This window comes from Monodon monoceros, unplaced genomic scaffold (assembly GCF_005190385.1).
Source record: "Monodon monoceros isolate NGI ecotype Baffin Bay Population unplaced genomic scaffold, NGI_Narwhal_1 Super_Scaffold_5, whole genome shotgun sequence".
Lineage (NCBI taxonomy): Eukaryota > Metazoa > Chordata > Mammalia > Artiodactyla > Monodontidae > Monodon > Monodon monoceros.
Window position 1 is genome coordinate 81,374,824 of NW_021703782.1, and position 25,979 is coordinate 81,400,802.

Genomic DNA, 25,979 nt, shown 5'->3' on the forward strand with positions numbered 1-25,979 from the left:
ACTACCCTATTTTAAAACAGCACACATATCCCACCTCCTATCACTCCCTTTGTTATCTGTCTCCTCCTATGAGAATGTAAGTTCCCTGAGAATGGGGATCAGTGCTTAGTACACTCTTATATCCCCAGCACTGAAGCAGTGTCTGGCATATTTCAGGCAATAAATAAATTTGTTGAATTAAAGTAGACTGTCTTTTGACTTTCTGCACACAAACCACACAAACACACATACACATCCAACAACTATCTTTGATTTCAAAGCCCTATTAACACTATGGTTTCTATTTTTTATACCTTGGAAACCACTACCTGTGATGGCCACAACAGAAGTAAAATAGAAGTCGTGTTGTTACAGCTTTTCGCTGTAATCTATTAATGTTGTTCCACTAGGGAAAAAATGGATAATATGTGGAAGTCAAGAAACAATAGAGCTTTGCAATCCAGAAAGCTTGAGAATTGTACTGTTAGCTCAAATGGCTCATAGTCAAGTTGCTACACAGATAACTCCAAAATATGGAGCACAGTTGCTATCAGCAGTGAAAATTAAAGAAGTGAAATTTAAAGGTAAGAAAAACATGTAGCAAAGATCACTGATACTTAAAACCAAAGAAAGCCCAATAATTATTTAATCATATGAAGAGTGGCTATATTTCCCTTATTACTCATAGGAAGGGTTCTGTGGTAGGTTCTTGGAATGGACAAAAGTAACATAGAGGAATTTTTGGATTTGTTAGCACTGTGAGTTGTAAGTTGACCATGAAAATGAAATGGATATGTTTAAACTATAATTTTAAATGTATAATATCGACCCTGTGGCAGAAGCTGATGGTATGAGAGACACAGGTTGATCTATGAAGGAATGTCACACTTCACTTAGCTCAAACTATAACTCAAGTATCTATAAAAACACTCCTTACCCCACAGCTTAAGATAGCTCCCTCCGCTATCTCAGTACTCTTAATACTCTCTTGTTTTTACAAAAGATAAATCAATCAAAATGTCATAAGAAGTCGGTCTTCACTGTCCATGTATTAGCTAAGGGAACTGTGGGGAGGATTACCGCTTGTTCACAGTTAGTGGAGGGAGTGGTTGTTTCCAGGCTTCCTGCTACACCAAGCCCAGAGCCTCCACTCCCTTCTTCAGATTCGTGCTCAGCTTTCCAACCCTCTGGGACATGCTGGCTCTACCCTGAGGTCTTCTCACCACTTCTCTCCAGTGAGGTCTCCAGAAATTGTTCCCTCCTATGTCCCTCTGACATAATTGTCTATCCCTTGGTCTGCCCATTCAAACGTCTCCCCAGTGTGCCCCATGCTCTCTGCACCCAGGCTCAACAGCCATCCCTGCCTACCCTCTGCTCTCTCAACTACCAGGTCCTTTGCTCTGTTTCCTTACTGATCCTAGTCGGGGGAACCTCTCTCTCTGACAGAGTCTTCACTGTCCCCAGAGGGAATCATTATTTATTTCCCAAAGGGGACCTCTTTTACCCTTTGACCTTCCCCCAAAAGCTCCTCTACAATCTGTTGCAGGGCTTTTCAAGGAGTAGTCTCAAACCCCCTGAGTCAAGATCTTGGGTCTGGGCCAGAAATTCTCAGTGCATCGTATGTCATTTCTAATGAGCTTCCTAGGAGATTTTGTTGCACAGGTCAAGTTTAAGAACCACTGCATTCATCCACCATGAGAGAGCATCTCTATAAACCTCCCTCCTTCTCTTACAGAAGTCCACCACTCCCCATAGGCAGCATCGCAGGTGGAGAAGGTGTATGGTCAGGGCCTCTCAGAGGCCAGACCACTTCCAATTCCTGAGAATGGCAGTATTTTAGAAAAATGAAGAAATTCCAAAAGAGCGTTACAAAAATTGTGATATATTCTAAATGTTTACACTCAATAAATATATATAGTCCAATATAATTGTGCTACCTGCAGGTTTACAACTTACAAAATTTATCGTACCCAATAGCCAATGTGATCTGATCATAGAATAGAGTTTAAAGTCATGTGTGATACCTTTTAAAAAATATAATTAGATCAGTTTATGTCTGTGGCTATGCTAATCCCATTTGGAAATAACATCAAAAGTTTACATGTAAGACTCTTCTTAAATGTGAGGCCTTGGCAATACGGCCCTCCTGATGCCTACTGTGACTGGCCCTATCTGTTATCACTTCAGAAGTGGCAAGAAGCCCCTTCCCAGGATGCACGTATTCCGAGATTTGTTGTGCAGTTAAAGAAACAAAGATCACTCTCCAGGAAGATGGAGTACAGCCACCATGAAGTGGAATAAGAATAGCTGGGAGGGTCTGGGAACATTCGCAAGGTGAGTACTCCCCAAGCATGCTCTTCTGCTCAAGGCAAACCCTGCAGATGCTACTGACCTAGCCTGGGGAGAGAAAACTGCATCTGCTGAGCCAGATCAGTGCACTTGTCACTCTCTGTGATTGACAACTCTTTGTTACTCCCATTCTCTTCCCCACCTCAATCCTATAGCCAAGCGTTTATTGAAACTTCCAACCTGGTCTCCACTATGTTACAGGAAATTAAGGAAAGATGTGATGACTGTTTGGAGCAGGGTGACCCTACTGGTGGCTGTGGTAACAAGTAGTGAGATTCCCAAAGAGGAGGCGGATAGCAAGGTCACGGGCCCCCTCACTGCGTCCAGTGACACCCTGGAGGACTGGGACTTGGTTTCAGGAAGGGAGCTGGTGGGGCTCATTCTAGTTGCATAAATTAAAATTTTCCTCCATGCTCACCTTGTTTTAATCATGAAAATCTGAATCTTTACAATCAGTGACACTCACTGGAGAAAAGGAGTTCCATAAGGAAGGGGGTTTATCCTCCTCCTTTGGGCCTCATTCCCACTTCACCCTGAGAAACCAGGATTGAAATTTACAATACTTGGCAGACACTTAGAGTTGGGGGTGTTCTGTTCATCCATTTTCTCCCCAGGGAAAAATAAAAATGCTTTCCACACCGGAAGCCTTTCTGCCTTCCTGCCATCGTACCAAAGTAAAGCAATATCTCCTTGGCAGCTTGTGCCAGGGTAAGAAAACAGTAAACCCCCCGGGCAAACGCATCCAGCCGCCTGTCTGCCAGGAGAGGGGTCTGCAAACTTCCTCCTTCCTCCTCCAAATAGGCGATCTGGAGTTACAGTCTACCCATGGCTGTGTGGATTTATTTAGCTACAATGTTATCATCTCCATTGAGCCACAAGTAAGAGACAACTCTCTGCTTTTATTTTTAACCTGAAGAGATTATTTTTGAGTTAAGGCTTTAAGAATTCAGATCTATCAGGAAAGAACAGCTTGTGTAATGAACTTCCTGTTTTCATCATATTTGGACAGGGAGCCTCCTTGTTGCCTGTTATTATTACCCAGTTAATATGAACTGCCTGGAGTTTATTTTTAGCCACGTTGACTCTATTGTAAGGACTGCATAACTGCTTTCAAAATGGGAAAATGTAATTACGGGATCTAACACTAAGTTGGGGATATTCTTGGGTCCTTTCACAAGGCAATGGCTTAAAAAATGAAAATAGACCATTTTAAATGGCTAAAGAAAACACAGTTATTTGATCCAAAATAGCCCATTGATCCTTTTACAAACTAAACACTTTCTTCACAGAATAAAGTCTCGTTTCTGTTTAAGTGACCTAAACATATGAATTTATTTCCAAGTTCAGAGTAGGGGGAGGAGAGTGAGGAGGAGAATTGGTGGAGAATAGAGGCAGGAAGGGTGTAAGCACATTGACCAAAAGAGCAAAAGATTAAAACTGTGCCGAAAGTACCAAAACACCTAACCGGTTTCTCAGTTAAGGGCTGGGAATGCTCATCTCAGTGCATACCCGTCATTCTACTGTGTGCACCCAGTGCCTCATCCAGTGGTTCCACGGGCATGAAGGCGGTCAGCATTTGGCAGGCTGCACGGGATTATGCCCTCACACTTGGTGGTCTTGAGTTAGTCACTCACACAGGCCTCTGCCTCAGCGCCCACCTCCTCCATGACTCCAGATACTTGCCTACACGGTTATGCATTTGTTCCACAGAAATGAACTGAGCGCTCAAAATATACTAGACTCCAGGAATGAAATGGGAAATAAGACACTGTCTTTGCTGTAAGTATGATAAGAGCATTGGTAGAGAGAACTCCAGGGGATTCCAGGAGCACAAAAAAGGAGATGCCTAACCTAGCCTGGATGAGAGGAGGAAAGCTTTCTGGAGGAGGTGATGTCTTGAGCTGAGTCCTGAGGTAAAAGCTGGGCTCATCCTGAAAAATGGCATCGTAAGCTGAGGAAGAAGCTGGGACAAAGGCCCAGATGTGAAAGAGATGGAGGCAAGGCCAGGTCGCCTGACTGAAGTGGAGAGTGTAAGGGGACATAAATAGAATGAAAGCTGCAGCGTTAGGTGGGGGCCCCGTAAACCATAGTAAAGCCTTTTAGCTGTATCCTGAGAGTAACAGGGACAAGTTACAGTAAAGTTCTAAGAGTAATAATATTTAATAAATATCACAGACATCAGTGTATGAATGGATAAACAAAATGTGGTATATACATACTGTGGAATATTATTAAGCCTGAAAAAGGACAAAAATGTTGACACATGCTACAACATGGGTAAACCTTGAGGAAATTATACTAAGTGAAATAAGCCAATCACAAAAGGACAAGTACTGTATGACTCTACTTATATGGGGTTTCTAGAGTAGTGAAATTCACAGAGACAGAAAGTAGAATGGTAGTTGCCAGGGCCTGGGGGAAGAGGAAGATGGACAATTAGTGTTTAATGGGTTTAGAACTTCAGTTTAGGGTGATGAAAAAGTTCCGGAAATGGATGGTGATGATGGTAACACAACAACATGAATGTACTTAATGTCACTGAACTGTACACTTAAAAATGGTTAAAATGGTAAATCTTGCGTTATGTATATTTTACAATTTTTAAATTTTTAAATTAAAAAATAGAAACATAACTGCAGTGGCTGGATTTTTATTGATATAGATAGATAGATAGATAGATAGGTAGACAGATAGAGATAAACAGAAAAGTAGAGGTATGGAGACCATTTAAGAGTTTGTTTCAATAATCCAGTGAGAGATAAAGTGGCCTGAACTTAGGCTATGTGAATAAAGAGAAGAAAACAAAGTTAAGATTCGTTTGGACATTAGACTAGGAAGACCTAATACTGATCGGAAGAGAGCACTTTGGGAAAAGTAGGGCTTAGGATAAAGTCCAGATTTCTAGCTGGAGAAACTGGGTGGATGGTGATGAAGCCAGTCACTAGGAACAATGAATGATTGAAAAAAAAGAACTGTTTAATTTCTCATGGAATAATTTAGAAAGTAGATGCAATCAAGTCATTTCAATAAGGAACAAAGGATATTTCTCTGTCCATGGGATAAAAGATACAAGTAGAATGTAGTTAAACCTACAACTAAAATGCAAAATTTGCTTTGCAAACCCTCAGAAGAAAGCAAACATGATCACAAGGGATAGTGAGGCTCAAAGTAGAGTGAAGGTTGGAGAGAGACCAGAGTCCAGAGGCTGGAGATGGGGTCAGGGACAGCTGCAACATATATTGCTTGATGGTTTTTAAAATGCTTTATGTTCTGACTGAGTCATTTCACCTCCAGTGGAGCCATGAGAATGTCGTGCTTCATTCCTCAGTCATCATCTCCCAACCCTCCCCTGAATGTTCCCTCCATGTCAGTCTTCCAAACCCACTCACCATTTTCCTAACACACTATGCCCTTAGACGCCTCCATAACTTCTCACAGGTTCATGCCTCTGTCTTGAACGCCCTTCTCCCTCTTCCTGGACCTGGCACATTTCAACTTATTCTTCAAGATTCATTTATCTTGAGTCTGTTAACAAACAACTTTCGACCTGTGTTGGATACTGGGTAGGGACAGAGATGATAAGACAAAGTCTCTGTCACTAAAGAGTACTAGCCAGGCAGAGAAGTAGGCAGTGAGCAGATAATTGCAATAAACCGGGCACTGCTGTAATCAGGAGCGGGTAACAAGTGCCACAGGAAGACACAGCAGAGAGAAATACACTGCCTTGGGTTGGGGGGGTTGAGGGAGGACCACAAGAAACCTTTGCTAGTTCAAATGGCATTTGCCGCAGGAAGAATTTCCCAACTTCCCCGAGAAGTTAGCTGCTCTTTCCTCTCTGACCTAGTGGAACTTTGTTTTTCCAATGCACAGTATTTAACACAGTGTACCATAATGTTAGATAGGTTCTCCTACTCACCTGTGAGCGCCTCAAGATTACCGTCCTTCACGGAACCCCTCACTGCTCAGCCCACAGTATGTGTTCGATAAATGTTCATTGGATGGGTGGATGAATGGATGGCTGGCTTAAGAGTGGTTATTAATCCTGTAATTTAACACCTTCTATGGCAAGGAACTCATTGAACCTCTGCTACTAGTTTTCTGTGAAGTCTATAGAAGTAAGAGACATGAATTAACAAGATTTTCTCACTGTTGGAAGTACTCTCTGAAAGCAGAAGACATAACTGTCTTGGACGTTCTTTACTTCTTCCAAACCTCTAAGATATCATTCAGATATTTTGGACTCTAATATGTATTCCTTTTTTTTATTGGAGTATAATTGCTTTACAATGTTGTGTTAGTTTCTGCTGTAGAACAAAGTTAATCAGCTATATGTATACATATATACCCTCCCTCTTGAGCCTCCCTCCTACCCACCCTCATCCCATCCCTCTAGGTCATCACAGAGCACCGAGCTGAGCTCCCTGTGCTATACAGCAGCTTCCCACTAGCTGTCTATTTTACACATGGTAGTGTATATATGTCAGTGCTACTCTCTCAGTTCGTCCCCCCCACGCCTTCCCCTCCTGTGTCCACAAGTCCATTTTCTATGTCTGCATCTCTTTTCCTGTCCTGCAAATAGGTTCATCAGTACCATTTTTCGAATACATATTCTTAATACTCCAATACCACAACAGTTGACATCTTAGGTAGACTTTATACGCAGGCAGAATCAGCCATAGACAAAGATGAATTTTTGGTGAATTTTCTTTTCCTCATTTGACAACCTTCTTCCACTCCAGACCCTCAGAATTTCAAGGATTAAACTGGTCCTGTCAATCCAGCCATAATAAGGTGGTAGGCTGGGTATGAACTCACCTTCCCAGTAGTGTTTGCATTTTGGATAAGGATGCCTTGGAAGCAAAATTATTCAACCAAAAAGTATTTTTCTGAGTACTCGTTATACACGAAATCTTGTACCAAGTGCATCAGGGAATACAAAGAGGATAAAAACATGTCCCGGTCCTCAAGAGGTTTATAGTTTAATTTGGGAGAAACTCATAGACCCATGAAATCTTAAAACACAATACAAGAAAAAATATTCATGATGGTGCATTGGTACATGGCATACTTTGGTCCCTAGGAAAAATACACAGAAACAAAAAGAAATGAACCTTAATCTAACCCTCCATCCAGTCCTCTCTACAATATCCTCAGCAACTCTCCAGTCAATACTTCCAGCAATAAGGCATCACTACTTCAGAAGAGAATCCATCCTGCTGCAGAAGAACACAGAAATTCTACTCATAAAAATGTGTCCATGTGTATAATCTTACATTGACCTGAAACCGGGCTTCCTATAACTTCTATCCATCTCAGAGAATGACAGGTAAAGTTCATTTGCTATCCCTTTTCAAGGTAGCCCTTCCAGCATGTAAAGAAACACACCTACCCTAGGACCGCTCTTCTTCATGCTAAACATCTCCGTTTCCTTCAAAGGCTGCTTATCCAGTATGGTTTCCTGTGCTTGCCGTCTCAGTCATCCTCTTCAAAATATATTTAACTTGTTAGTGTCTCTCTTAAAATGTAGTGCCACAAACATATTAAAATTTAATATCATTAATAATATATTATTTCTACATATGTATATATAATATTTCTAGTAACTGTAATATTAATTTTGAGTTAATGTTTATATTATCAAACTACCTACTGGATATTACCACTTGGACCATCTCAAACTCAATCTGTCCAAAACCAAACTCCTGATCTTCCTCCCACAGTCTTCCTCATCCAGTGTACGGCAACTCCAGACTGCATTTCTTGAAGCTCTGGCTCAGACCAAAAACTCATCTCTCTTTCGTTAACTCCTTCTCTAATACTCAGCAACCCTAGTGGCTCTACTTTCAAAACAGAATCAGAATCTGACCACTTTTCCCCACTTTCACCACTATAACCTGAGTCCAAATGACCATCATCTCCCAGCTAGGTTTCCTGCTCCCACTGGTCCCACATCTCCCCATCGCGGTCTGTTCTCCACAGTGCAACCAGATGATGCTCTTAAAACATGCAGACCATGTTGTTCCTCCACTCAAAACCCTCCAGTTGTTCCCCGTCTCATTTTTAAAGCCCTTTAAAACGGCCTGCATGCTCTGGCTCCCTCATCCCTCGATGGCCTCCCACCACTCTCCTCCCATCCTCCATTCCTGCCACATCTGTCGCCTCACTTTCCTCAAACACTCCAAGCACAACCTTGCTTTGGAGTTTCTGCACAAACTGTTCCCTCTGCATGGAAACTCTTCCTGGAGAGACATCACTCTCTCCTTCCGATCTATGCTCAGATGCCACCTGGTCACACTATTTAAAATAGCAAATTCCACCCTCACACCCAAAGCACCCTATCTCTCCCTTATCCTCTTGACTTTTCGTCACAGCACTTAATACCAACTGTTACACCATATATTTTTTATTTGTTTTACTGACTGTCTTCCCCCCTCCCCATTAGAATGCAAATTCTATAAAGGCAGGGAATTCTATCTGTTCTGTTAACTGATGTATCCTTGGGACCTAAAATGGCCCCTGGAACATATTAGACTCGCATGTTGAATGACTGAAAGAACGAATGAGTGAATGAATGAATATGTTCCAACTAGATAAACTGGGGTGAGACCTACAAAAACAATTCTACTCAATTGCCTACACTTTTCCTAATAAGATACCATAGTTTTACCCACCATCTTTTATTAATTTCTTCTTAGGATTTGGGCAAAGGTATTGGCTTAATTCAATTATGAACCTTATGTCATAATTTCCACAAATAGTAGAGCTGTAGATGCTATAATAAAATGGACCTCTTCAAGGCTTAAAAAAATCTATTAAGAACATTCTCATCTAATTTTGAATTTTAATGATTAGTTACAACAATGAGTAATTAATTTTGATATTTATAGAAAATGAAATGCATTTTTTCCTTTCTGAAAATCTAGCACTTCAGGAACAGCAAATTCTTGGAGAAAAAAATTCTAATGAGATCATTAAAATTGAAAGTGTTGTACCTACGTAAGCCGTAACAGGCACAGCAACTGAATGGGCACCAAATAATATCCTCCTTCTTGTGCCTGACTCTGCTGTCTGAGTTCACCACTTCCTCCAATCTGTACAAAACTGCCATTGGAGGAGTTCTAGGGATAAAGCATGAGCTTCCCGGTACCTAAGGCACAAAGACAAACACCTGGTTTCTAACTTGTGTTACAAGCAAAGCTAATGTTCTAAATCCAGAAGGAATGTATCACTTAATTTTTTTAACAATAGATTTTAGGTAACATGAGGTACAACGTCCTCAGCAATGTTTGCAAGAAAAAATGCAAAAGCATGTTCCCATAGATAATTCTTAAACTGAATCTCATAAAGGCGCAGAGCATAACACTAGATTTTTAACTTGGTGAGAGCATTTCTATCAGGAACAGAGGTTATCCAGCCTAGATATGTTGCTTCCTGATACTACAATGAATCACAAGAACAGAGATTAGAGTCCCTAGAAGAGGAATGGAGAGCTCACCCGTTCATTAAATCGTCTCTCTCCAATATTAGGTGTCTTAGGTGAGCCTTTGGCAAGTGCACAGTTAAAGTCACTTCAGGACTGAGTTCGCTGACAAGTGCCTGAAGTGCCAATAGTCTTTGATGTTGATTATCCATACGCTTTCAACACCAGATGTGCAGGAAGTCAGGCTGACATTCTGTTGTCAATTTTTGAAGAAACTGACTTGTATTCTTGCGATTCCATTTCTACTCAAAGATAAGCTGCAGGGGTTCCTGCAGGTGACACCAGCATTTCCCTTAAAGTGGAGTTTGAATCCACTCACATACTTCGACAAACACTCTTTTAAGGACCCTGAGTTTTTCACTATACTGCAGGTGATTTGGTCCAAGACCTTTCTTAGGACAGGTGTAACCAATCAACCATTTCAACTATTTTTAAAAAAGAAAAGAAAAGCAACAAAATGAAACACCCTCCTATGGGCCCCGCCGAACTAATACTTGGTATGCCTGCTAGAATGAGTTAGCTGCAACAAATAAAATAAAATAATTTTTAAAATGCTCCTTTGGACCAGAAGGAGTTGACTGCTTGGTTAAGGTTAGCTGATATTATCAACTTTAATGTTGGAGAGCATCTGCCAAATGCAGCGATTTTAGCTCTGACGGAGTTGAGGCTAGGCTGCTCTTTCTAACAATAATTAGTCAGCAGGTTCAGCTGCTTCTGTTCTAGTATTGTTTATTGCAAAACATTACCAAAACATTGACAAAACTCAAAAGAAAGAAAAATCCACCCAAAATTCTGCCATCCTACAAACCAAACTGTTTACATTTTTTTTATGCTCCCTTTCAGTGCCTGTCCATATGCAGACAGAATTGTTACAGTTGTAATCATAGCACAGACACAATTTTGTAGTCAGGTTTGTCTCAATTAGAGTTTTTAAAGCGTTTTTCCAGTTCACTCTCTCATCTTCATTTCTGTTACTAGGAACACTTCACCCCCACCATTCCTAGTGACCTCCCGTGGGATCGTAAGTGTTGAGGAAGGCTGAAAAAGAATAATAATCAACAGAATTAGGGGAAAGGGTTAAGTTCCCTGTGTAAAGGATGGAGTCTCTAGAATTAAACTTGTGTGGAAAGGATTTCTTTCACCCTTTGTTCCCGTAGTTGGAAACCTTTATGAAAACAGCTATATTTCCCCACCATCAGGCATGTTTTCATTATATTAATAAAGAGGCCTCACAGGTATTTTCTCTTTACCTAGTTTGCTTTTAAGGCCTGCACAGTATTTAGGACATAGGCATATAGAGACATCTTTTCTTCCAACTGCTATAAGAATTTATGAAACTTGGAATTTTTTAAGTGTGGCTACTACTCCATGCTATATTCATATGAACATGAAGTGATATACGCAGCTGTCAAAACACTGGATACCTGGATGCATCTTTTTACATTTTAACTTGTATTCTTCAGTCTCTGGCTTCCACACCAGGCTGCAAATCACTCGTCTGGGGGTGGGGAATCAGTAAAAAGAAAAAATACAGACCCCAGGGCTCACCATTGATCAGGTGAAGCAGAATCTCTGGGGCTGTCTTTGGACTGATGTTTGTAACACTGTACGTTTAAAATGGCAAAAAGTGTCTGTCTTTCTTGATGACAGCTCTGACTGTTATGGTTTGTGGATTTTTACGCGGATGGTAGGGAAAAGGACTATAAGGATTTGGATAAGGAATGGAAGAAGAATGCGGCCTATAGATGCTTTGTTGAAATGTCCTTCTTTGAGCTAGGTAGACCCAAAATGTGAATCACCTGCTCGGATAACCCTAGCAAGCATCAAGAAGTAATAGTTTTGGGGCTTCCCTGGTGGCACAATGGTTGAGAATCTGCCTGCTAATGCAGGGGACACGGGTTCGAGCCCTGGTCTGGGAGGATACCACATGCCACGGAGCAACTAGGCCCGTGAGCCACAACTACTGAGCCTGCGCCTCTGGAGCCTGTGCTCCGCAACAAGAGAGGCCGCGATAGTGAGAGGCCCGCACACCGCGATGAAGAGTGGCCCCCGCTTGCCACAACTAGAGAAAGCCCTCGCACAGAAACGAAGACCCAACACAGCAAAAATAAATTAATTAATTAATAAACTCCTACCCCCAACATCTTCTTAAAAAAAAAAAAGCACTCTGTGTCTGAGAGATCCTGGTGATTTGACCTTGGACAAATAACTTAAAAAAAAAAAAAAGAAGAAGAAGTAATAGTTTTGTGTTTTTGTGAGCCGACCTAGCCTCTGCCTTCTATACACAATCCTGGAACCCTGAGGAGGCCACAGCCATAAAGGGGGAGGATGTCTGGTGTTGATAATGTTGGGGCAGTATATATCAAATCTCTTTTTTTTTTTTTAATTAGAATGCTTTGACCCTGGAAAGCTTTCACTTTTAATTCTATGATCTATATTGTTTCAATTTTTATAAGCATGGATTCATGCATTATTGGTTAATTTCTTTTTTAAAAAATTGAAGAGTGGGTTATACCCATATGCAGTCCTTTCAAAGAAATGCTCTCACCTGTTCTCCAATGTGTCCTGGAATCTGACGAATCAGATCACTAGTCCCTCCTCTTCAGAGGAAACAAAGGAGGGAGAGGACATAAGGACAGAATCTTTTCCTCTCTCCCTGCATTAGGCAAAGAAGGAGAAAGGCTTTCCAGGAACAAATAACAAGAAAAACAAAGGAGTGGAGGTACTACATAGGTTGGTGTGTTCAAAGATTTAGTGATTCATTATCCAACTCCTACTTACCAACCAGGGTGCAATTTTGTCCCCTGGGGGACATTCAGCAATGTCTGGGGTTATTTTTGGTTGTCATAACTGGGAGAAGAGAGTACCACTGGCATCTAGTGGGTAGAGGCCAGGGATGCTGCTGAGCATATTACCATGGCACAGGATAGCCCCGCCCCCCAACAAAGAACTATCCAGCCCCAAATGTCAGTAGTGCTGAGGCTGAGCCCCGGGCTGTAGCATGCAGTGCTAGGCAGTGAGCAGCTTGTAGGAAATAAACCTGGGAAGCTCATTAAAAAAAAGTCAGATCGGGGGAGGCCTTATATTTTATGCCAAGGAACTCAGGTCTCTCTTTACTGCGGATGATGGAGAGCCAATGAAAGGAAGTTACTTGATCAATTTGGATTTTAAATATATTGCCCTGAAGGGTAAATCAGAGGAGGCCGTTACTGAAGGCAGAGAAAGCCCTTAGGGTGCTGCTGTGAAAGCCCAGAGAGGAGTGTGAGGGCCTGGACAAGACATGGCCAGAGGGATCGACAGGGCAGCCAACACACATTTAGGGTGTAAAAGTCAGCAAGTGTTGGGAATTGAATGGATGTGGGAAGGGCAGGGAGGATTCCAGGATAACTCCCAGGTTCCTTGTTCAGATTATTGGGTGGATGCTGGTTAGATACAGAAAGAGATTTAAGGAGGAAAAAATAATATATCTATAAAATATAAAGGTTTTACAAAGTCTCAGGTATTCTCTGGAGGAGATAAATAACAGAATCTACTCATATAACAAATATTTTAATAGCCATTATCTGTAAAAAATTAGTTTATACCTAGAGCTGTTTAGCTCCTTATGCAAGCAAGCTATTAGATTGAGACTTAGTCTTTCAATTTAAGGGAAAAAAATGTGATGTTATTTTGAGGAAGTCTCTAAGAGCCTTAATGGCTCTGTGATTTCAGGAGATGGAGGGTTTCCCCTTTTTAATCTAGAGTCAACTACACTTAGAGATCATCATGAGGGAACCATACCTGCGGAGTTAATTAAGGTAAATAGGTTGGCAAGGACTTCAGCCAACTACTCAAGCAAGATCAAAATAATTCTGGCAGCAGAAATTTTCTTCTGGAGCTCTTTTCAGCCTTGAAAGACTGGATTTTTTAGAGCTGATGAAAAAATGGATTCTGGCTATGGAGAACACTGGGGACAACAAAATGCAGAGAGGCAAAGTAGTAATCGAAATGATTTGTTTAGTAATCAACCCATGCACATGATTCTGAATTTCTTCATCCTGAAGTGATATCAAGGAAGATAAAGTCCCCAAATGTGGAATGTTGGTGTCCCTGTGGTCAAGCCCAAAATATTCCAGAACAATTTAATTTTTGAAAAGGACAAGTTGTTTTTAAAATAACTGTAATTAAATGACTCTTTGGATGACTTGATCTCAGTTATATTTGAGATAATATCTTGATAATATGGCCTGGAACTTTTTTTCTTTCTGATCTCTCTTATAAAGCAAGAAATAAAAGCACTTGTTTTTTGAATAGTCCAGCGACATAGTAGTATAATCACAATTTGTTAATATTATAGTTATTCATGAAGACTTCCAGAATAAAATATGTGCCATAAATTCTTTGTTGTCATACATTTATTTTTTCACTTCAGTTTAACTTCATTCCTAAAATCTCACTGATTGAGTTACATGTAGGGACAGATGCAAGGACATTTTGAAAGTTCAGATTAAGTTTAAGAGAAAAATATTTACTTTCAATCAGTCTAAAATATCCGAGTCGAGGTTGTAGATAAGCTCTGAAGAGCTAATTCTTCAATCATCAATAATGCTGCCTCTGGTTGCAAAACTAAGTGAAAGTCCACGGATTTATCCCATAGCCTGCCATTTACCATTATTGGACTATGATTATAAATGGGTTTGATAAGATATTTTCCTCTTTGATTCAGACAGTTTTAAGTGCCTTAAAAGGAAGAATTAGACAATTGCAGGTTTCTGATGGATGTAGCTCTGGTGGACCCGCTGCCAATCCTGGCATTCACATCCCCTGAAATTATGTCAGCTAATGAATACTTAGAAAACATAAAGTTCAGAAGGCTGTCAAATTACTGTACAATTTGAAGTACCAGTATGCACATTGTAGGAAAAAACATATATGTTAAAACCTAGATCAGCCTTGTGAGGAGCTGGAGTAGTCCATAAGTTCCATAAAGTCTATAAATTTCATTTTTATTCAGTAGGTGCCACCTAGGTGCTGGCCACCATGAGAGAAGTTTTCACAACAATGTATTTCATCTATCCAACAATCCTTTGAAGTAGTCATTGTAGTCTCCCATTTAGAGATGAAGAAGGAGACCTGAAGTTCAAAGTCATCTTTCTAGTAATTGTTGAAGTCAGGATTTAATCCAGGTCTTCTGACAATAAATCTACTTCTTGGGCATTACACCGTTCTAGCTCTTAAAACTTTTAAAAGCATGATAAACTAAGTTCATCATTTTCCTTTCCGATTTAGCTCCTTCTATTGAAAATTCACCATCCCTCTGTCTCCTCCCCCCAAGGCCAATCAACTGTCAACTCCTCCTATTTTTGAGGGCTCCTATCCTGCCTTCAAAACCCTTGCTATTCAATGTGGTCATGAACCAGCATCATTGGCACCACCTGGGATCTTATTATAAACACAGCATCCCAGTCCCCACCCAGACCTACTGAACCAGAACCTGCATTTTTATAAGATCCTTAGGTAATTCATGTGCACATCTCTAGTCTAAGTGACTAGCCCCTCTCCATTCCTGCTACCACCGTTATACATCAGGCTCTCAGTGTCTCTGATCCTGAGCGTTTACCAATCCCCTAACTACTCTTCCCCTGTTTTGGTCTCTCCCTAATCCCTCATCACCCAATTCCTGTTCATAAACCACCAACACATTGACTTTTCTAAAGAAAAGATTGAGTCACTCTCCCCCGCCCCCAACTCAAAAACTTCCACTTGCTCTTCAGGGCCAATGAAAAATAACAATAGTTAACAAGTACATCCTTTGTGCCACATATTTCATAAACCCTTTACATTAATTAACTTGTTCACTCCTTAATCAACCCTGTGAAATTGATACTATTATTAGCTCAGTTTTAGAGATGAGAAAACGGACACTGAGCGAGGTTAAATAACTTGCCAAAGGTCATGCAGCTGGTAAACGGTAGAACCAGGATTAAAGCTTCAGCAAACTCTTTAGCCTGGCATCGAATGGCCTCCGCAATCACATGATAAAGGAAGGGAGGGTCTTTGCCCAAGTACCCACTTTTTGCTGGGAACTTTACTAAGAATTTCCTCTGGATTATACCATTTAAACCTCACAACAACCCTGTAGCAAGGTTTTGATGTTATTATTCCAATTTTTACCGGTCAAACTAGGAATGAGAGAAAACTGAACCAAAATTCAGTTAACTCCAAGCCAATATAATTTCCACTGTAAAGCGCTACTATTCCTTCCACCTGGAAGGTGTTCCCTGCATCTCTGAAGGCCCTAATTTCACTGCGTTTTAAGGCCAGTACAAATCTGAGGCACAAATTTTCCCCTTTTCCTCCAATTTGGATGTACTCTTTCCCTCCTCTGAAATCTTCTTTTTTTTTAAATATTTATTTATTTATTTATTTATGGCTGTGTCTTCATTTCTGTGTGAGGGCTTTCTCTAGTTGTGGCAAGCGAGGGCCACTCTTCATCGCGGTGTGCGGGCCTCTCACTATCGCGGCCTCTCTTGTTGCGGAGCACAGGCTCCAGAGGCGCAGGCTCAGTAATTGTGGCACACAGGCCCAGTTGCTCCGCGACATGTGGGATCCTCCCAGACCAGGGCTCGAACCCGTGTCCCCTGCATTGGCAGGCAGATTCTCAACCACTGCGCCACCAGGGAAGCCCCCTCCTCTAAAATCTTAATAGCCCTTTACCTCCAATTTTCTTTTGGCACGACTTCTATTTTCTTTTACGGTTATTTTATGGTTATTTTTGTATGTGTGTAAATATGTATATACATGAACCATGATTCAGTAACTGTGATTATTGTTCCTGAACTGTCAGAAGAATAATCTAAGGAAACAAATGAAATTAGAGCCATTATATTAAGAAAATTTAATATGAATTCATGAACAGGAAAAGATACAAGTCTGATAATTGAGAGTTGAAACAAGAATTATTATCCTGGTTAAGATAGAATTTGAGAAACAGACAAAAGTTAATATTTACTACTTAATTTCTTCCCATAAAATCAAGCAAAACTCTGTTATGAGTTGATTTTCATGCAAGATGTTTCTGGATTTTCCACCAGCTCATCAGTTATTTTCTGTCACTTTGCTTACATCTTTCATTCTATTTTATTTTTCCTGACAGCCATTATCTGTTATAAACAATCATTTCAGATGGCTCCATTTTGATAATAGTTCCAAAATTACCTCAGTATAATTCCAGCCTTTTCTTACTACCTGGCATATATCATCCCACAAATAGCCCACTTTAAATTAAATGGAATATGAAGGGAAAGAAGACTTGGCTTAAATATTCTTTTAAGGACTCCTATTGTGATAATTCCTGTAACACTAATAAGCCATTGGCAAGTAAGTTTAAAAGTTTACCAGTCCACTATTTTTCCAAGGCATATGTGGCATACCATATTTTCAGCCAAGTAATAAAATTTATAGTTTTTACTATTCGTTATTATTTATTATTATTACTGATCCCCAGTAAAGAGATTTATGGTCTTATAACTGCATACAATTTTATAATTCAATAAGTATTTTCATATTGGCCACAACCAAGAAAAGTTTCATTTCCTCTTTGACTGAGACTGACTCCCACAACTAAATAAAGGTCAGTGGTCACTATTCCAGTAATTCTTTTTTTTAATGTGCTTCAGAAAGCAGAGATCTAAAGTGTATTTCCAAAAGCGTTTTAAGATTCACTTTAAGAGGGGGATGTAGTAGGCAGCTTTGGACCTGAATCCTTTCTGGAGAGAGCATCTCACCTGGTTTCCATGGAACACCCTGTAGGAAAAACTGAAAGGTGTTTAAGTCAAAGGAATGTCCAAAAGCCCAAAACGAACTTCACACATATCAATTTTTTTTCTATTTGATTCAAAAGAGAACTGGAACTAAGTGGAAGTATCATTATACTTACAGTGCTGTAAACTCAAAAGGGCCTTGAAATTTCGATAATTTAACAGCACTAGAATGTACATTTCATGAGGGGAGGCACCTCGACTCTTGCTCATTGCAGATTTTTCCGGCATTTGGCACAGTGTCTGCCATATAATATGTGCCTAATAAATACTTGTGTAATAAATGAATAAACTCCCCTCATTACACTGTGAGGAAATTGGAGGCCAAAGCAGTCAGATGACCTAACCAAGGTCACACAGTAACTCTGAAGCTGTCCCAGCACTTAGAACTTCAGTCTGTAACCCCTCGTTTGGTATCATTTGTGCTGATTTCAACAGAAGCAAATGCAGATGTTGAGGTGGGGACAGAAGTGAATGAAAAGTGAAAATAAAATAGAAGCCTGGAGACTATTTTCAAACACCTCATCAGAAGCCAAAAATAAAGTTTATATAAGATTGGAAAAGGAGTACACCAAAAAAAATTTTTTAATTAAAAACTCTTCCAAGAATAAACAAACAAAACTCCCACCTTGTCTGATTGATGGCCACAACAATTACAGAGGTTTTAAAAAAACAATTTTTAATAATAGAAAATTAGCCCATTTAAGGAAAACAAGGAAGCCCACAAAACATAGCAGGTTAGCCATAAACTGAAAACTAGACCAAATATAATTTGAAAAGTACTTTGAGAAGGACTCCAAAGGCAATAAAACCCTTTTTATAACACATTTTTTAAGTGGGCTGAAGAATCTACGTAACAATTTAATGATCAGCGTCTAAAAGAGGTACACTCAGGGAAAAAGATCAGACAGCAGTTGAGTAAATGAATCATTTTTCTTGGTCTTCGGGGGTGGGGGGGGAAATGCTAGAGGGGAGATTCATGCATCATAAATGACTTTTGAAACATACAAGTCAGTTCTACTATAGCAAATAGTGAAAATTCTTACTAAAATTCTGCTAACCATCATCAAGTAGAGAAAAACAGGAAGAAAACATTGTCTACTTCTATTTAAAACTAGTTTATCCATACTGGAAGAAAACATACATTTCTGACTAATCACTTTATTCCATTATCTCATTTAAACTTCAAAATAATATGAGGATATAGGTATTACCCCTACAGATAAACAGACTGAAGTTTAGATAGGTTAAGTAATTTGTCCTATTTAACACAGCAAATAAGAGCCTGTATATGAACCAAGGCTGGTCAAACTTCTATATCAAGATTCACATCACACTGCCTTACTCTTACCCCTTCTTTCTTTTTTTTCCCCCTTTGAATATAGCTGAATTGGTTTGCCCAAATCTCACCATGATATAACACATTAAACTGCCAGGTTTCTAAATATGTGCAAGGAGAGACCTTGTCATATTTGACTTTGTGTCTCTAAAACCTAACCATTGCTTAGCACAAGGTAAATGTTCAGTAGGTGTTTGATAAACTGAAATGAGTTGGATAAATGTAATGCATATTGTAGTACCATAGCAAATTTCTGACAAGAAACACAGGTGGTTATGTCTGGGTTCACAAAGTCTATACTTTAAAAATTGAGACTTAAAGGACTGCAACAGATAAAGGTTAGATTTTCCTACAATCAATATGTTGGCTCTGACATAAAGAAACAGCCATTGTATGGGACCTCCCTGGTGGTCCAGTGGTAAGGAATCCACCCTTCCATTGCAGGGGGCGTGGGTATGATCCCTGGCCGGGGAACTAAGATCCCACGTGCTGTGCAGTCAAAAAAATAAAATAAAATAAAAAAATAAAATAAACAAAGATGTATTCAAAAAAAGAAAAAGAAACAGCCACTGTAGTTGTAGGTATCAGTGGATCACAGAAAATCAGTGCATTAGGCAGAGTTTCATGTTGCAAACAATAAGGTTGACATTGGCTACTGGAAAAAAAAAAAAAAGAGAATTCACTGAAAACTACTGGGTAATTCACAGAATCAACACAAAGACGGAAGAACTAGGCTCAAAATATAAGCAGAAACCAGGAAAATATAGGTAACCAGAACCACTGACAAGGTCACATACCAGGAATAGCCTGGTTAGGTGCTCAGCCATCACCGCTGAACTTTGGGTGGCACAGCTGGATCGCCACCACTTACAGCTTAGGGAATTCTGCTAAAACTGCTGACAGTCATCACTGGACTGGACACTGGATGCCACAGCCACCACCACCACCACCACAAGAAATGCTAAACTGTCCCTGCTTCTTTAGGTAACTCACCGCAGATTCAAACTCTTGGGCAGGAGACTATGGCTGAAGTTAGTCAGTCTAAACTTAAGCTGCAAGGGAGAAAAAAATAACTGGCTTTTTTGGCCTCCGCCATGGGTGGGCTCTGCTTCTCCCCAAGTCTACACAAGATTCCACAAACACAGAAAGTGAATTTGAATGCTGGGTGACCACAATAAAAAAGATGTATTTACTACAAAATTAGAACCTGAGAATCTTCTAGCTGAGGGGGTCTCCAAAATCTAGTAACGACCTCCAGGTTAATCCTGTTTAGGAAGTGGAATGCATTCCTAGAAAAGGGACCATGATTTTATCAGCACTGTAGAGGGACATTACCGCAGGGGTTGCATGAAGGCACATTTCCTGCGTCAGAGATTGACAATTATGGTTTCATTCCCTTCAAAGTCCCTGAACTTATGACATGCCTGTGGCCATAATTTCTTACCACACCTGTTCAGACATTTGTTGATTACTTCCTCCTAGGCTACAGTGAGGCTTCTGAAGCCCTTCAAAATGACAGTGATGATGGTTACATTTACTAAGTGCCCAGAGCAGTGCTAAGAGTTTTACAGGTACTAAGTCATTTTATTCTCACAATTACCCTATGAAGTAGGTACTATGATTACACTCATTTTATGGATCAAGAAAGCGAGGCAGAGAGGTCACTTAACTTGCACAAGGACACACAGCAGGAAACCAGCAGGGCCATGGCTGGAACCAGGCAGGCTGGCTATAGAACCTCTCCTCTTCACCACCTCCCTTTGAGAGGATTTCCAGCAATCCCTACTGGACTGCTGGCTTATACCATTTATATCCTTGATCAGATCAGCCACTACAGAGAATTAGCATTTTACACATCCAGCGTAGTACTTTTGTGGCACCTCCAACACTTCTACTTGCACACCTTTATCAACCCTTATGGATCAAACCTACTTACCAGAAGGAAACAATGTTGAAAAGGAAAATCAGAATAGAAAGAACAAGCAAAAAGGGTGATGAGTCCCACTCACCAGCTCTGGCTGACTGTGAGCTTTGGATGGATCTCAATCTGCTGCATTTGAACTATGCAGTTAAAATAACTATACAGTCAGCCAACCACATCCACGGGTTTTGCATCCGCAGATAAACCAACTTTGGATCAAAAATATTCAAAAAAAAATTCCAGAAAGTTCCAAAAAGCAAAACTTGAATTTGTTGCACACCAGCAACTATTTATATAGCATTTACATTGTATTTTTTATATAACCGAAATAATTTTTAATTGAAACAGTTACCAGCTCCAGTTAAAATCACAGCAGTTTCTTAAAGCTATAATGATCTGTCAACTCAAAGAAGTACAATTATTAGCCTATAATTTGCTTGTATACAAGGGAAATCAATCAAGATTGTTTTCATGTCCTCTTAACACACCAAAAACAGGATTTAGATATGAAAAATAAAAAATAGAGAGAGAGGGAGAAGAAAAACCACAGTTTGGGAATAGTAAACTTTGTTTTCCTTTCTTTGGCAAGCTACTTATTACCTGTCAGTAAACAAGGAAGCCAGATGGGGTATTCAAGCCTTGGAGGGGCACCTGGGTCATCAAGGAAAATAACTGCGATAATTTAACGGTCCTTCAAAATCTTTAGGCATTTAAACTGTGACATCTTCAAGACAGGGTGTCTCTACCGTGTCTATTTGTGCCTTCCTTCTGCACCTCCACCTCCATTAGGCCAGGTCTCAGCATCTCCCTCACTAGAATCTCTCAGATCTTTAACAGATGTAGAAATAAAGTTGCTGATAATAAAGTTTTTCCAAAGCAAGTTGGAGCATGATAAACTGATCTTAAAATTCTGAAGAGAAGATGTACAGGTATAGCCTTGAAAATTTTGAGGGCTTATCATTTACTGAGAAGGGAGTTTTCCAATATCTTTGATTTGAATTTGTGTACTCTTTTAGTTATGTCATTCTTTGTTTTATACATTTTGAGGCTGTTATTACGTGCATATAAATTTAGATTTATATACCTTCTTGGTTAACTAAAACTTTTAACATTATGAGGTGTTCCTCCTTGTATTTACAACTATTTACATAGAATTTACATGGTATTAGGTATCATAAGTAAACTAGAGATGATTTAAAGTATATGGGAGGATATGCAAAAGTTATATGCAAATACTAAACCATTTTCTATAAGGGACTTGAGCATCTGCAGATTTTGGTATCCATGGGGGGTTCCTGGAACCAATTCCCCTTGATACTGAGGGACGACTGTATTACCATAGTGCTAAGTGCTGTAATGAACGTATATACATTTTTTTCCATTGCACTTTGTCGCCTGTGTGTCCTTGCCCTGAACCCATTCATTTCAGGGCTAGGAAATCTCAGGGTCATCCCCCTGCCACGTGCCCACAACTTCCAGGCAAACTTCAGCTTCTGAATCTTAGTTACCCTCTTTCAGAAAATGGACATCTGTCCTCAGTTTAAAGAATAAAAATGTTCCATCCATGATCCCTCTCAATTATATTATGTAACAGACAGGGCTCAAACAGGAAAACAGAGCCACACTAAGTACTTAAAGAAGAGGGAAGGCAATGCAGTGAATTGGTTATACAAGTGACAGATGAGCCGATAAGCCAGTGAAGCAACTCAGAGCTTAGCAACAGCAGGAAGCCACTACCACCCCTGGGTGGAGGGACAAAAGAAAGAGGTGGTGACACTGGAGCCTGGGATGTAAGCTCTCCTAGGCAAATGTGAAAACCCCTGGTCTATGTAAACATTTCTATAAAACAATACTTACCACTTCCCCACATTCTAAATCAGTGCTTATAATCTTCTGATAATCTTTTTTTTTCCCCTAGATTATCTGAACTTCAGAGTTCAAACCCCAGGTCTTTCCATTTTTTTCTAGACAAGATTCTGGTCTTCTGTCTTCTAGAGAACAAATTTTGACCAGCCTTAGATGTGAATCAGCCCTCCTGACCAATCTTCTAGCTCTTCTTAACTCATCTCACTTGTTCTACCTGATTTTCTAATGACATTGTTAACTTGGACTACTCATAGTACACTCGGCAAAAGTGTTATCAATACAAGTCATCTAACAGCTTAAGGACATTAATAAAATAATATTAACAAAATGCATGGAACAGATTATAGAGAGGAAGGATGAGAAAAGTTGCAACTCTTTAGGTTGCAAGGTAACAGAAACCCAGCTTAAATTCAATTAGGCAAAAGGAGGAATGTATGGGTTTGGGTGCTACAAGAAGGGCAGGACTACAGGTGGACCACAAAGACAGAGACTTGAATATAAGCAACCTTGGAACCAGAAACGTGAGTCCCACCAGGACTTTCTATCTCATCATTGCTTTTTTCTGCAAGTTTATTTTATTCATTTAAACTAGCTGCAAGCATATGATGAGGAAAATGGCTGCCAGCAGCTACCATACTTCATCTCGGCTTTACAGCCAGAGAAGAACAGCCCATACTTTCAGTAGTCCCTAGTTCAAAAACCCAAATGATTAGCTCTGACCACCCATTCGCCATCAACTGTGACCAGGTGCAAGGTCTGTAAGAACACAGCAGCTCACATTCAAATCAACTGCTTAGAGTGAAAAAAGGAGTATGTCCCAGAAAGGGTGGATGATGTTCCCAGAAGAAAAGGGAAACCTGGTGGGCAGACAAAATAACAGACATTTACCACAAATAGTATAACCTGAGCCCCAAAATACCTATTCCGGTGAAGGAAGAGAAAGAGGCCAAAAGGAAGAGAAAGATTTAGGGAAAACACTTAACATGTGATGATGAGAGCAAAAGCTTATTTATGTGGAAACAGATTTCTTTCCACTGCCTTCTTCTAGATAAGATTTTTAGATATGTAATATTAGTCCTAAAATGTCCCAGCTCCTCACTTCCCATACCTAACAAAGCACCCAGTGCAATACAGACCAAATCCTAATCCCCTTAATCCAGTCTATCCTTATGCTTCTTCTCCTCAACTAATATGCCAAAATACCACACAAGATTTTGTGTAGTCTAACAAGCTCAACCTCCCACTTTCTGACAAAATTATAAGTAAGTAAAAAGATGGAAGTTAGTCACAACTTTAAAACTCATTATTTGATTAAAACAAAAATAACTACCTTAAGGATGGGTTGCATTTATTCTTCAGCGACATCAGCATATCATAAATGATTTGGAGGAAAATAGTTGTATCAACCAGGAATTTGATTTTTAAAATCAAAATCAAAAATTTGAATTTGTAGGAACAGTTGAATCAAACAGGAATTAGGTTGGTATTTTGGCTAAAATTTAGTAATCTATCCTACTCTTAAGTGGTTAGACTAAATTTTAATCCAAAATAAATCTATTCTGGATAGATTTACTGCATTGTATTTCTCCTGTATTGTAAATCCTCAATAAATGCTTATTATATAAGTAATACAGCACCCATAGGCACAGAAAGAAAGAAAAACTTAACTCTTCCTTTAGGGAGGAGGTCAATAAGAGCATCATGAGCTCACTAAGGGGATGGAGTAAGTAAAGGAATTGTAGATAAGGGAAGAGTATGTGCAAAAACAGAGGTCTGAACAAGCAGGAGAATGCCAATTAGTTAACTATTAGAAGAATGGAGAATACAAATGGGAGAGTGGTGAGAGAGGCAATAAAAAAAGTTGGCAGAGCTTGAATCATAAAGGGTTTTATAGTTCATGTTAACTAATTAGATGTTCATTCTGAAAACATGGGAAGACTGAAGATTTTTTAGTTGGGAATGGGTGAGGGAGAAGAAAAATGATCATATTTGCAGTTTTTACATTTTATAATAATCTTGCTGAAAGCACTGAGGAGATAAAATGAAGAGATCTGGGCCAGAAGCTAAGGAGAACCATTATAGGTGAATATTATATTAATTCATGGGGTAAATAATGAATGCTCCAAATTGAGACATTCTAAAATATTTCATCAAAAGAAATAATAGGATTTGAATCTTGGATATGAGGGAAAAGGCAGAGACTAGGGTTTCAATTTCCCAGCTGAATATGTTGGTGCCACAATCCAAGATCAAGAATATAGAAGGAGAATGTTTGTAAGGGGGCAATAATGAGCCCAGTTTAGGACATAGTGTGTTTCCTGTGGTAAGTCCAGGAGAAGCTGCCCAGGGAACACTCAAACTTGTATGTTTATCATCTGGGACAGAGGCCTGAGCTAGAGAAAGAGATTTGAAACTATGAGAAGAAAGGTGGTAATTCAAGCCACGCAATTGGATGAAATAATCTAGGGGAGTGTGCAGAATAAAAAAGAGGAGTCCCTAGGACAGAGGCCTGGATTGTATCCAACTTGTTTTTACTTTGGCCTATTTCTCAATTAGAAAATACTCTGGTTTATAAAAATTAAAAATATGAGAAAATTGTACTTTAGTTGAAAAATTGGCATAGGACATACAGGGAAAATTTTTATATGAAAAAATATAAATAGCTAAACATTAAATATATGTATATACATATATATGTGTGTGTATAGATACAGATAGATATAGATATATAGATATAGATAGATATAGATATATAGATATAGATATATACACACACACACACACATATACACACAGTAGAAGATACGGTTGATTCACTTAGAGGCGGGTAATGACCTTCCACAGAGCAACCCCCTCCAAGGACCTTGAGTGGAAATATTCTGCTTTCAGCTCAAGTGGGTAATGGGTATAGAAATAGACAGATGGCATAACCCACACAGATATTTTTCTTGAAGGCCAAGGGCTAACCTCTTGTACTAGTTCTTTGATAGCTAGAGAGTGTCCTGAAGGCCCTTCTGAATGGCCCGCATTTTGCCCAGGTCATGGAAGACATCCATGATATGAGAGCTGCAGTGATTTGAAGGGAATTAGCAGGGCTGCAAGTAACGGCTACTATGGAACTGAATGCCATAAAGAGTAACAAAAACTCTGGCATGAGAATTCTATGGCAGTAAGAAAGGTAGGTCCCCAAACTTCCTGTGGACTGATATCAGTGGCTTCAATGACAGGTAGAATTGTTTACATTAT